At 43.4% G+C, this 11,447-nt stretch overlaps 1 long non-coding RNA gene across 1 annotated transcript; it reads left to right on the top strand.

The window, feature by feature from the left end:
• Window positions 1–5,014: 5,014 nt before the first annotated feature.
• Window positions 5,015–10,326, top strand: LOC138488240 (uncharacterized). The gene is made up of 2 exons (XR_011274617.1): window positions 5,015–5,112; window positions 9,843–10,326. It is a non-coding gene; the product is annotated as an uncharacterized lncRNA (long non-coding RNA).
• The last annotated feature ends 1,121 nt before the right edge of the window (window positions 10,327–11,447 follow it).

Raw genomic sequence — 11,447 nt, 5'->3', positions numbered from 1 at the left:
AAAATTATCTTTCCAATATAGGAAATCATAAAAGTAATGACTCCAATGCAAAACATGTAGAATACGTATGTTAATAGATCAGATGATTCAAAATCACTTTAATGCATTATAATAAAAAGCAATGTGAACTGAATTCATGGGTAAAGCCAGTGCATTTCAGACCTTAGTTCATCATCAGGGCTGAATCTGCATGACAAGAATGAAAATAAAAAATAAAGGAGAAATCATCACAAAAACTGGAATACATCGGATTAAGTGTGGTGCTTGTGTAGGTCAACCAAAGTCAGAGTGCTCAAGGCATACCTGTGTCAACTCTCACCGGATACAAGTATTGAATCATCATCTGCAAAGACCAGGATACAAATCCTGTATATCAGAAAAAAGTGGATTATATGGAGGATCCGATAAATAATGTCGAAGTGCACACCACTCAAAAATACAATAGATATATAAAAGAAAAGATACCTGAAAAGGTGAGTATATGTTATGGTGTCAGACTTGTATATCTAGGTGTGCAGCGGAGTGTGCTTCTGATGAACCCCAATGAGGCCCAAACATGTCTGGGGATGCTTGTGGTCTCGTGCAGAAGGAATGCGACCCAGCTCTTCGGGTTGGACTGCCTTTTTGGGGTGGAACTAAGCCTGATTTGCATATGCTCTTTCCCCTCCCTGTAATGGCTTGGCCGGCAAATATCGATTGTCTGGTGGGTAGCCCAGAGCAATTGCCAGAGGTTTAAGATTACTTCTAAACCTTGCAGCCATCAACTCTTTGTTTTGCCTTACAGATAGGGCCACCTTCCCTTTCCGGCTGCCAGGGACACAAAGAACTAATCTCTTTCCCTCAGTGGCTTTGTTTTAAGGAAGTACATGACTGCACTGCGTACATCCAATGTATGAAGCGCCTGTTCCCCTGAATTTTGTGGGTTTTGAAAGTGCAGGAAGTACATTTAGATATGTATTTTGGAGAGAAATGTACATTTATTCTTAAGATAACCTTGATTTTATGAACTGTGACAAAAGGCTCTGGCACTCAAAGCATGAAGCTCACTAATTCTGCGAATTGATGTAATGGCTACAAGGAAAGTCACCTTACAAGTGAGACCTTTTTAGACTGATTTTAGCTTTGTTTCAAAAGGTGGACCCATGAGTTTGGTTAACACAACATTAAGATCCCAGCCTGGCAGCAAGTCCGCCACTGGTGTGTGCAAACATTCAATTAAGGCTTTGATAACTGGGCTTCTCCACCACGAGACTGATTTGATATGTGTGAGCCAGATGAACCTTTAAGGAATTAAATACTAGACCGAGTCAAGTAAACAAAGGGGCAATAACAGAATATGTGATGACAAGCAATCAATAGGATTGATTCCCCCTATCAAAGTAGCAGTGCCTAGTGTTGGCTGTGTGTGCCTCCTTCCAGATTTCCATCCATCTTATTGGTTAATTAAAGAGCCAACATTCTATGACCTCTGCAGCCAAGCTGGTTGTATGACGTAAGACGTTTGCTGTGTCCACATCGGTGCAATGAGCATCTTTATCAAATGTTCTTGGTGCATTTTGCAGATTTCCATGTGCAAGAGGGGTGTCTGGAAGAAGCGTAAGCAAATATCCCCGACCAATTGATCCATAGTGCATTCCCCAGGTATCCCTCATGCGGGTACCTGAAGGGATAACTTGGGCATTTTGTGTAGTTGCAAAAAGGCCTATTGGTGGTTGACCCTATTGAACAATAAAGTGTCTTAAGTAGGTTTGTGTTTTACTATCACTTGTGCTATAGCGCTTGTGTTCTGTTTAAACTGTGTGCCACACAGTTATGGTCCACTGCAACTTGTTTAGCTTGGAGGTGTATTGCCTTTTGAAGACACCACCTCCAAATATCTTGTGCGAGTTTGGATAACTTTGGGGAGTGTCTTCCGCCCATTTTGTTGATGTAAAACATGGCTGCTGTACTGTCTGTTGCAATGAGAAATAGTTTTTCCTTTAGCTGACTTTGGAAAGCATGTAGTGCTATCTTGACAGCTAGAAGTTCCAGTGCATGTATGTGCTGTTTTAATGGAACTGATCATGCTTGTTGAGCTGAATTGTAGGCAATGGGCACCCGAAAACCTGTTAGACATGCGTACGTTGCAATGGTTGGGTGAATTGGCGGGTTGACAAAAAGGTTTTCCTTTTAACATGTTTTCTTTTGTCCACCATTTTAGTACCTAGACCAGTGTGTGCGGAACCTCCACTAGACCGTGCCATTCCCCTTCTACTGAAGACCATCGACTTGCTAACCATATATAAATGCTACATTATTGTTGTATGGGATGCACATTTATTCTGGCATGTGGCACGATAAAGATGCAAGGTGCCATGCCGAGAAGGCACATGACCCTTCTGACTTATCTACTGACCGGTTCTGCAACAGGGCATCTGGCCTAATAGATTTTGTCCCCAGACTGGTGCTACTCTTGTATTGATAATGGCCCCCAGAAACGGTTTTTCCTTGGCTTTGGACTAGACTGGATTTGTCTTGTTGATTTAAAACCTTAGTCTGCCCAATAGATTGATTGTGGCACTGGTTTTCATGCAATATCTTTCTGGAGTTTGCCCTGTTATTAAACAGTCCAGATAAGGGGACACTGGAAAGACTTCCCTGCAAATGTGTTCCACGACCACCGCTAGCACTTTTGTAAACACCCACGGCGCTGAGGCAATTCCAAAAATTAGTTTTTTGAATTGGTAATGAACCTGATCCAGTTTGAATCGATGACCTGAGAACATTGAAATGTGAAGGAGTGCGTCTTTCATATCCAGAATTTCCAGATAAATCACCTTTTTTAAGTAGGGGAATGACTTCTTGTAATGTTGTAATTCTGAACTTTTGGGGCTTTATATATTTGTTTGCTAGTCTTAAATCCATCAATGGTCTGTTCGTTTTTATCTTTCTTAGGAACAAGGAAGTAGAGAGAATAAATACTCTTGTTAACCTGTGATTGAGGGACTTGCTCTATAGCTCCCTTCTCGAGCAGCGCCTAGATTTCTGCCTGTAGAAGCAGTTGGTGCTCTGGCAGGATTCTCTTATTCCTTGGGGGTAGATCATTCGGTTTGGAAAGGAATTCTATGCAATACCCTTAGGTAACAGTGGATAAGACCCACTTGTCAGACTTTATTTCCTCCCAGCCATGGGTGTATATTTGTCACTCACAGGACCTGTGGCTAGGTTTTGTGGAACAGCCAGGCTTCGGAATCAAACCGTCCAACTTGATAGGTGAGCCTGAGGTAATGAACCATAGGCCTCCTCTCTGTAGGGAAGAACTCTTTTCAGTGATATGCCCCTTTGCTGGATGATAGTAAGCAGACAAAGGAATCGATCACTTAAAAGAGCAGGGGGAAACGCCCCGTCTAGGTACCAGCTGAAACAGAAAAAACACAGGTCAGTGGCAAATAGAGGCACAGTAACTAATTGGAAAGAATAGGCAAGATATAGCCACCTGTTTACCCTGCCTCCTAAAGCAGATGACGACGAATTTCTTGAGGTCTTATCCCTACAACAGAATAAGAAGGTAGACTAAATAACAGGCTGAGTCAATACCATATGGTCAAGGATTAAGACTGGAATGGGGTTTCTTACCGTTTCTTCTGACCTGTCTAGGTTGTTTGGTAGGATGTAGCAGCCTAGAAAAACGGCAGGATAAAGCAATTAACAGGAAGGTTAGTAAGGGAGGGTAACCCGAGCGGCACGAGGGACGCACTGGGCTCGGGATGGTGCACTGGCAGCGGAGCATTCGAAAGTGCAGGAGACCAAGTGCAAAATCCAACGCAGGAGAGAGTCCAGATAATCCCTGCAAGTTCAACAGGGGATTCCGTTTGACATAGCTGGGGTCGGAGAACGAACAATCAGGCTACAGCAGGTGAAAGTCAAGGCAATCCGTAAATATAGATGGGTTTGGCACATGGGTAATCAGACCATAAAAAGGCAACCGGCAAAAAGCAGTCCGTGTAACGAAGCTTGAGTCAGCACACGGGTAATCAGACCATAAAAAGGCAACCGGCAAAAAGCAGTCCGTGTAACGAAGCTGGAGTCGGCACACAGGTAATCTGACCAGAGCAAGGTAAGAAGCAAAAGGATCCGTGTAACGAAGCCGGAGTCGGCACACGGGTAATCAGACCAGAGCAATGTAAGAAGAAAAAGGAGTCTGTGTAACGAAGCTGGAGTCGGCACACGGGTAATCAGTCCAGAACAAGGCAAACAGGGTAGGCGACGCGGAGGACACAAGGTATCCGGAAGTAACTTCAAACAGAAGCAGCGTGCACTGTATGAATGGCGCTTAAATGTAATTTTGAAACGAGGCACTGAGCGGCCATTGGTTGAGCGCACACCATACCGGATGGGGAAGCTGTGGAGGCGTTCCTCTGGGAACAGCTGAGTGTGGTGGCCCGTTTCCAGGGAAACCTCCAACGTCAGAGGAACGGTGCAGCGAAACGGCATATTCTCCATCAGATGACTGGGGAAACCTTGAATTTATAAATGACAGGCCTTCCCTGACTGTTGCCACGGGTAAGAGAGGCATACACAGGTTTCCGTGTTGTGACACGTGTTGCTCCACTTGTGGTTTGGCCTCTTCCACAGCATCTACCATACCTATATTATCTTTGGAACCCTGATGGTGTTGGATTCTTTGAGCCCTGGTTTGTAAACCAGTTTCCTAAGGCTGCTTTATATGTAGACTGAGGTGTTGCCCTGGGGAAAATGTAGGAATGAAAACCACGTCATAGCAAGAAAAACCCTTAATTCTATGACAAGACAGGAGGCTCATATTATGCAATACAATCTTTACTCTGAAACCACAGCAGCAAAGAAAATACTTTTACAAACAAAAAAGTTTCCACAACAGAACTAGATAGAGTTCAATGTCAATGTATGGGGAACTCCCCAAACCATCATGGAGGACAGGTCATGCCCTGCAGGGGACCAATGAGCAGGGACCCTCTTCTATATATGTCCATTACTCTAACCCCAACCCCTCTTTCTTTGCTGCTGACACCACAGAGCTAAGTCACCCCTTTCAGTTGTGTCTTACATTGTTTGTCAGTAGTAGGCTTTATTAGTTTGAATATGGCATATATGGTAAATATGTGTTAATTACCTTTTATTATAAAGGAATTTGTGTATTTGATACAATGTATCTGGATAGCCGCGTGCGGCCGTTGGTTTCATTTTGGTGTCTTTCAAAAAGAAAATATGTATTATGCTCATACATCCTGTTTCAGCTGAAGCAGTGGTGCAATGGTTGAATTTCGGACTACAGTCCATGAGGTTGTGAGTTCGAGGGAGCTCTCTAATTTATTTCTTCTTTAAAAATTTCTCGCGCTTGTAAACTCAGGTGTTTCTAGTGCATTAATCAACTCGCTCCCGGCGTGCGCGAGAGCAGTGTTGTTTACACTGTTCCCTCTTCATTTCGCCTGTTTGAATTCGTGCCCGTTGACAGATTTATGGTCACCTGGGGATTCCAGGTGCTGCAGGCTTTGGGTTCGGCCTGCCCCTGTGGCTTATGTTTGTAACAAAAGCCTCTGTTTCAGTACTGAGCCAAGTTAGCTCAAATATAGAGCTGCAGGTCTCCCCTGCAGGAAGACCCGGGTTCGCGGCCGACCAGCGCATGTTTATTTGTATATTTTAAGATTAGATATTTTAATTGTTATATTTTAAATAATTGTATTTTACAGTGGAGGTATTTGATTGTCACCTTTTTTGCTCAGTTGAGCAGGGATTTCCTAATGGGCATTTGGTTGGTTCATGACTTCTTCAGAAAGATTATAGCACAAACATTTAATAGTAAAAATGTGGTTTTGTTAAATGTTTGTAATTTCGTATCCCTGGTGACACAACACATTTCCTTACCTTTAGTGCTGGAAAGAAAGAATGTTTACTGATAGACTGTGGGTTTGTTAGGTCAAAGTCTGACCATCCAGCGCAAGAGCCCGATGCACTGCCAGTCTGCAGTTTTATTTTATTTTCTTTGTTTATTTATTCATTTACTTATTTCTTAAGTTATGTGCTTTGCCTTCACTGTAGGTGCCATAAGTTCGGTTTCAGGTTCAGCCTGATTCTATTGCGAGGTTACCCCCTCGTGTACTGCTGATTATCACACCCTGCTCGGGCGAGCAGTTGGAGGTGCACTTGCTCAGTGTATCCTACCTTCAACTTGACAGTTTTCTTTTGTTTGGGTTATCTTCCCTGGAAAGGTGCAGTCACCTGCTCGGTGGCAAGGTTGCCTGGGGTTTCTGCGAGGGGTCCCCTTGTATACGGCTGTGTCCACACCCTGCTAGGGTGAGCAGTTGAGGTACACTTGCTCAGTGTTTCCTCCCTTAAAGTGGGCAACTTGGGTAATTACCTTAACTGGCATGCACCATAACCTGCTCGGTTTCAGGCTCTGCCTGAGTTCTAATGCGAGGTTACCCCCTCGTGTACTGCTGATTATCACGCCCTGCTCGGGCGAGCAGTTGGAGGTGCACTTGCTCAGTGTATTCCTTCCTTAAGGTCGGCAGCTTTGTTTAGGTGCTGCATATGGCTGACGCCATTGTTTGGTCTTGTAGGCGTGCAGTAACCTGCTCGGTTTCAGGCTTCGCCTTGTTCCTACTGCGAGGTGCTCCCTCGTGTACTATTGGTTGCCTCACCCTGCTGGGGTGAGCAGTTGAGGTGCACTTGCTCAGTGTACGCTTTGATAAACAATATGTTTAAGTGTTGACTGGAACACATTTGCGTTTTTTCAGAATTGTCAGTGGCCCAGAAAGCTCAGTGAGTATCAGCTTATATAAGGGCCGGGGATTCGGTCCCCTGTGAGGGCGTAACCCCTCTTCTTTGGATATTTTATATATATTTCATATATTATATATTCTTTATTTATTAAGTGCTTTAAAGAAAAGAGTGTGGAAGTGGTTGTAAACAGACCCATATGGGGTTGTACCTTCCTCTCTAACCATCTCTCTGGTGTTATCATTCATCTTTTAGTTAAAAATTCTGTCACCCTTTACCTTAGTTAGTTTCAGGACAACTCAGTCCTTTCCTTAGGTTTTGATTCCCGACCTCAATTGCTCCACCCAATACCAGTGCTGATTAAGCTACAGTATTTTCTCTCAACATGAGGAAGAATAAAGATGATGCGTTATGCCTCTATTGAGGTCTGTAGGGCTTAAGGCTCTCTTTAGTGGGGACGTTTGTTCTCCCCTACTTTTGTCCCATTGGACATTCCTTATTCTTTTGGTTCTGGTGGAGACAGGGTCAGCTCGAGGGTAACCGTTCAGTTTTTTACATGACAAGTTGAGCAACCATGTTTTACTTGGATGGAGTGTTTGGAAACACTTGATGGTATCAGTTAGACGAGTTGCCAAATAATAACTTGCTGGCGCCTGCCTCATGTTTTTCCTCCCAAAGCTTGGCCTATGGTTCAGCTAACCGTCTAACAGTGTGTTGCAACTTCTCCTCTGCTCGAGGAGTACACGCAGGCTTCTGTACCCTCATGAGCGTTGCTTAACCTCTTTAGAGTGCTGTTTTCATATCCGTGCTGACCGTTCTGATACAGGTTCCTAATTTTGGAAAGGTCTACATCAGTCTTTTATCCTGCTGAGATCGATAAGTGAACACCTCACACCACACAACGCTCGTAGTAGTGTTAAGCACCACTCATATACCTGAGGGTTCGTAGTACTGTATAAGTACTGTTTTGCTATGGACAATGTGCTTAGTTTTTCCTTCCCCTGATTCCCTTAGTGGCCAGTCAGCCTCACATGAATACAGTGACTCAGACCTCAGGGTTGGAGGGGACAGTGGTCCCAGATTTCTTCTCAACCTTGCATTTACAGGGCATTGGTAATTATCCAGAGTTCTTTCCCCCTCATTCCCCTTCCTGCCATCCTTGGGGGAGATTGCATCATAATATTACACCTCTGGGAGTATCCAATGGTTTCAGTTTTTTCCTTTTTACAGGAGTTCTGGCGGGTGACCAGTGCAGACTCGCACTGAGCATTTCCCTCCCGTCTGTTAATTTCCTTTGTGCTAATCTCTGGTATTTCAATAAGTTAACTGGAGTCTGTCCAGTCAGGGGATTGGTTAGAGGCGCTAGTGGGTATTTATTTCTCTTAACGGTGTAAAGCGGGGCTTTAATGTGGTCCTCAGGGTAGTTTTCTTTCTGGATTGCAAGGTTTTTCCTTTGGATAAGTGGGGGAGGTTTCTCCTCTTTTGGGAAGGCTCAATATCCCTTGGTGGGATAGAGGGGTCTGGGAGTGATACTATCCCCCATCCACGTTATGACCCTCTATCACGATGCGTTCCAGAGTCTATACATTAACTTTCAGACGGTGTCTGCCGCTACGATTACCAGAGTGCTGGGATATATATTTGGTTGATGACTTGATTATCATAGTCACCTGCATGGCAGGTGGACCTTTGGGGTTTTCACAAGAGTTTGTTTGCAGTAAGGTGCCAGCTCAGGGTGCTGTGAGCTTCAAAGATCTGCAAATTGGCTGAAATATAGGTTGGACCTCTTCTGGTGTACACCTTCAGTTTAACCATTTAGTGATCAGTTCTTTGCAGTTTAGAGTCTTGCTAAGATTTTGGAAATTTGGTGTCCTCCTTCGGTTACTTTTGATCCGCTAGGGGATTTATCACCAGGGAGGAGGGATCAAGGTTCAAGCACCGGGCATACCTACAAAGGAGTTTAGATATCACTATAATGATAGTGATTGGATGTCGGATACATTTTTTCTTCTTGCCAAGTTTGGCCTCTTAAGGATCAGGTTTATAATATCTGCCTTTTGTCATGGTAGCAGAGTCCTTCTTCAAGAGTTCGGGAGGTCTGAGGGTCTCCGTGTTGGCGGTTTGACGGGTTAGCTTCTCAGGTGGGGCCCTCTCTTCCATTCTGCTTCTGCCTCCAGAAGACTTCCCTCCTTAGTATACACATATGTCTGAAGACAATTGTAGATTAATTCTATTGCTTTTCAGCTCCGCTCAGGATGGATTGTCCTATTACAAAATTTATAAAAATGATTTTTTACTCCCATTTTACCCTTTTGAAGATTTGTCTTTCCCTCTTGGTTCCCCAGTGTAGTTCTGTGACATGCCCTGTTTCTAATGCGATATCTTCCTTTAATGCATGGGATGGAACCTATAAGACTTTCACCCCTATGGGGTACTTTTCTTTATCTCCAGGAGAGCTAGGTGTTTGTTTTCATTGGTTTGCTTTCTAGGTCCCCAAAAATGGTACGAATTTAAGTGTTTTGAATATTTGATTGAACAACATAGGTGTTTATTTCAGATGGTTTTGTCCTAACCTATTAGTATAGGAAAACTTTGTTCAATGTTTTCCCCTCTTTTAACCAGTTGGTTTTGGTGGCCTGTAAGGAACGCTGGATTTGGCACATTCCTGTTTTCCTTGCAGTGGATTTGACTTTGCCTTATAAGACAGCTTTTTGGGCAATCTAGTCTTGGGCAATTCTCTGATTGGTCAACAGATTGATTTAATGAAAGCATTTAAAAAATGTTTCCTTTCCTATTATTTTATTATATTATCTATTATATTGGATCATTTTGTACGTACTAATGAGACGCAAGGGCTTTGAACTTGCATAATATGAGCCTCCTGTCTTGTCATAGAATGACTAATCCCCCACACTAACGTGAGATGGGGGTTTAGATTCTATTAAAGACAAGGAGGCGATTATTATCCCTCCCACCCACCCTGAATATGATATGATATGATATGACAATTGTGATACGCATGTACACAGGTGGTTCAAGTGAGAACATTCTTTGGTTTGTTGTTCTTCCCAACCACCCACCCTTCTTGCTTGTTGTTCTTACAGGTACGAGTTGAGGTTCTGCTCAGGAGTGTGGATCGCAGTTACAAGTTCTGGAGTGCGTGATTTCGGCCACGAGTTGAGGTTCTCATCAGGAGTGTGGCTCGCAGTTACAAGTTGTGGAGTGCGTGATTTTGGATGAGAAGTCCTATCCAGAAGAACTTCGGCATAGATTCAGGCTGCGGGAAGGTGGAGATCTCCAGTTTCGATGGATTCTTTCTCCGCGCTACGCAGTTCAACCGTTTCATTGGACTTCTGGTGCAAGACAGCTGCAGAAAGAGGGGTTGGGGTTAGAGTAATGGACATATATAGAAGAGGGTCCCTGCTCATTGGTCCCCTGCAGGGCATGACCTGTCCTCCATGATGGTTTGGGGAGTTCCCCATACATTGACATTGAACTCTATCTAGTTCTGTTGTGGAAACTTTTTTGTTTGTAAAAGTATTTTCTTTGCTGCTGTGGTTTCAGAGTAAAGATTGTATTGCATAATAATCGCCTCCTTGTCTTTAATAGAATCTAAACCCCCATCTCACGTTAGTGTGGGGGATTAGTCATTGATTGGGTTTGCCTACAATCTGCCCCAAAGACTTGATTGTCTCATGTTCTTTGGCTTTTTTCAAAGCTTCATCCACTGCTTTGCCAAACAGTAGATTCTCCTCCACTAGCATGTTGAAGAGAGTAGCTTGTGTCTCTTGTCTAAACCCTGCCATCGCAGCCAGGTGTGTTTTAATTACATACCCTACAGGGTGTCCAGTCATTAAGTCGAATACAAAAGGGTCGAATACAATACGTTAGAATCAAAAGGATTGGGAAAAAAATGACCGAATGCTTTTTTTTTTAATGTGTTTTATTTTTTGGGTTTGGTCTAGGAAAAATTTGTGGGTTTTCCCCAAAAAACAGGGGTTTGGGGAGGACCCCTCCCCCCCAAAAAAAAGTGCATTCAATTTTTTTTTCGATCCTTTTGTTTCGAAAGTATTGCATTTCAAAACTTTGTATTCAAAACTTTAACTATAAACCTCCTACAGCAATTAACCTACTTGAAGTCACTGCTTAATCAAGGGCATTTAATAACTGCATTTGGTGATCATTTGCCCTCTTCCAAGACCTTTAGCATTTGCGATTCAAGTGGTTCTTGGACTTCGTGAACTAGGTCGTTGATCTGGTTCCCTTTGGGCTCTATTATAATAGGACATAAGTGCAGTTGAATGAACAATGTGTGTTTGATGTACGGTCTCCAGCATGCATCTTTTTTCTCTCCCTATGAGGTGGGAACTCAGTAGACGCCAATGGTGTCCCAGTCCCTTTGCGAGTTGGTTACCAACAGTGAGTCCTCTTCGAAAGAGGGGTTAACTGCTTTTGTAAGAGCTGGCCTGACCAGGGATGTTGTCATTCCCCTTTTTGCCAAATGTAACAGAGGAATTTGCTGCTCATTTGTATTTACCATTTTAAGATTTCCTTAAAATGTGTGTCCTCCTCAGATAAATGAGGTTCTATTCTAAAAAGATTGGCATCTCTTAACAGGTCATTGTATAGGCCCATACTATCTGTTTGAGATGAAGAAATCAGGGGAACAAATATCTGGGGAAGGCATAGGGTAATCGTCAGGTTCAATA

Source organism: Ambystoma mexicanum, chromosome 9 (assembly GCF_040938575.1).
Source record: "Ambystoma mexicanum isolate Mex_15411 chromosome 9, UKY_AmexF1_1, whole genome shotgun sequence".
Taxonomy (NCBI): Eukaryota; Metazoa; Chordata; class Amphibia; order Caudata; family Ambystomatidae; genus Ambystoma; species Ambystoma mexicanum.
Note: the sequence above shows the minus strand (reverse complement) of the source record. Positions and strands in the feature narration are given on the sequence as shown.